The sequence below is a fragment of the Meles meles genome, chromosome 14 (assembly GCF_922984935.1).
Source record: "Meles meles chromosome 14, mMelMel3.1 paternal haplotype, whole genome shotgun sequence".
Classification (NCBI taxonomy): Eukaryota; Metazoa; Chordata; class Mammalia; order Carnivora; family Mustelidae; genus Meles; species Meles meles.
Genome location: NC_060079.1, coordinates 56,983,131 through 56,985,882, shown reverse-complemented (window position 1 = coordinate 56,985,882; position 2,752 = coordinate 56,983,131). Strand labels below are relative to the sequence as shown.

Below are 2,752 nucleotides of genomic sequence, written 5' to 3'. Positions count from 1 at the left end.
ATGATGTCCTCCAGTTTCCACCATGTTGTGCCAAATGACAGGACTTCCTGACTTTTTGAGGCTAAATAATATTCCATTGCATGTACAGGTCATCTGTCAATGGGCATTTAAGTTGTTTCCACAGCTTGGCTATTTTGAATCATGCTGCAATGAATGTAACAACCTCAATAGCAAAAAACAAAAGAACCTGATTGGAAAAGGGGCAAAGAACCTGAATAGATATTTCTCAGAAGAAGACATAAATGGGCAACAGGTATATGAAAAGGTGTTCAACATTGCTAATGAGGGAAATGCACCTCCCACCTGTTAGAATGGCCATAAGCAAAAAGACAAATGGTAAGAGATCTTTTCATGCCCAGTGCAGCTATGGCTCCTGGTTCCAAGAAGCACCTGCAGAGCCAGAGCCAAAGCAGTGGCTGCAGGATAAACTGAAAGGTGTGTTTGCCTCTTGTCCACCTACTAGTCCCCCTAAACTGAGAGGATGTCTTCATATCATCATTTTCCTGAAGAGAAGACTTAAGTATGCACTAAAAGGAGATGAAAACGAGAAGATCCGTATGCAGCATTTTATTAGGATTGATGGAAAGTTCTGAACTGATTTAACCTCTTCTGCTGGTTTGATGGATGTCATTGGCATTGACAAGACTGGGGAGAATTTCCATCTAATCTATGACACCAAGGGTCGGTTTGCTGTCCATCGCATTATACCTGAGGAGTCCAAGTATCAGTTGTACAGAGTGAGAATGACCTTTGTGGGGACAAAAGGAATCACTCACCTGGTGATCCACAACGCATGCACCATCTGCTATCCTGATCGCCCATCAAGATGAATGACACCACTCAGATTGATTTGAGAGCTGGAAAGATTACTGATTTCATCAAGTTTGACCCTGATAATCTGTGTATGGTGACTGAGGTGCTAACCGGGGAAGAATTGTTCTGATCACGAACAGAGAGAGGGAGACACGCTGGTTCTTCTGATGTAGTTCACACAATAGATGCCAGTGGCAACCGTTTTGCCACCTGGCTGTCCAGGGTTTTGTTATTGGCAGAGGCCACAAACCAAGGATTGCTCTTCCCTGTGGAAATGGTATCTGCCTCTCCATTTTGGAGGAGAGAGGCAAGAGACTGGTGGCCAAACGGAGCAGTGGGTAAAGTGGTCTCTAGGTGGCATGACTGGAAGTCTTTATACTTAGAGGAAGATAAGAAATATGGCATGGAAAACAAAAGAAACAATAATAAATGTTGATGAGGATGTGGAGAAAAAGGAGCCCATGTGTGTTGTTGACGTGAAGGTAAGTTGATGCGCCATTATGCCACACAGTGTGGGAGGTTCCCCAAAAAATCAAAAGTGGAACTACCTTGTGAGCCAGCAATACTGTATTCTAGGTGTATTCAAAGGAAATGAAATCAGGATCTCAAGGAGGTATCTGTACTCCCAGGCCTACCTTTTTGGATGAAGAAGTAATGAGAGCAAACCCTTGCTACATGACCAACCATATGCCAGGCACTGTTCTAGGCACTTTACATATATTAATTAATATAATCCTCATTGCAATCCTGTGAGATAGATACCCTTAGCATTCCTGTTCTACAGTGAGGAAACTGAGTGAGGTTAAGGTCACATGGGCAAGAAATGGCAGAACTGGGATGTGACTCTGGCTATCTCTTAAGTCCATCCTGGACCACCAGGCCAGAGTGATTTGTGTCCCTGACTTATCAACCATCTGACTGTATTGACCAAACTTTTTTAGTATCATGTAACTAGTTCAGGAAAACCCTCCAGCAATTTTCCTTGGTTGGAAGAATTTTAACCTATCAGAAGTCTTCTTTCCCAAACTGTTGGTGGATTTAGAAACCTATTATTCAAGGCTGAAGTCAGCTAGAATTAATTGACAACATAATTTATCGTGTCAATGGGGCATTTTAAAGAAGGAAATTAGGTGCTGTTAATAATTACACACTTGGAATACTGACAGAACCTGGACTATCCCAGGCATAGTGTCATCCTGGCAAAGTAACCTGAAGCCGGGAAGCTCAACTTCCTTATGGTGCAGACAGGAAAACAGCTGGCAATTCCTGCCAATTCTCTGGACACCCTTGGAAAATGAGAGTAAATAGTGTGTACAGATGGAGTCACCTTATTGGCCTCCTACTTTGTACACCGGAACCTCATTTTATTTTATTTTGTTTTCAAGATTTTATGTATTTATTTGAGAGAGAGACAGACAGAGCATGAGTAGGGGGGAGAGACAGAGGGGGAGGGAAAGGGGAAATAGACTCCCTGCTGAGCGAGGAGCCCAATGTGGGGCTCCATGCAGGACTTGATCCCAAGACCCTGAGATCATAACCTGAGCCAAAGTCAGACGTCCAACCGACTGAGCCACCTAGGCACCCTGTAACCCCATTTTAAAATCATTTTGAGAGTCTTAGGTAAGTCTACTTTTTGGAAGTTGTCAAAACAAGCCTGGACTCTAGGCATCTTTGAAAGCAACCTTAGCCTTCCGGAATACTGACGGGAAAAAAAACAGGAATTTTCACAAGTGAAGGTCTCAGTAGGATTAGTGCTTCAGTCAGTTAATGCTCTCTACTGTCTCCTCCTTCCTGCCACCAGCACCCATCACTCCCTGGTCATAGCCTTGGACAGTTGCCTTAGTCAACTAATATCGTCATAGTCACAAGGTGGTAAAGAACACTAAGCAGCATTTCTCTCAACTCACTGAAACTGCTTACAACTTTGCACGATGCTGGA

The 2,752-nt window shown here is 43.4% G+C and overlaps 1 pseudogene; it reads left to right on the top strand.

Moving 5' to 3' along the window:
* Positions 1-366: 366 nt before the first annotated feature.
* On the top strand, positions 367-1,155 carry LOC123925136 (annotated as a pseudogene).
* Positions 1,156-2,752: the final 1,597 nt, after the last annotated feature.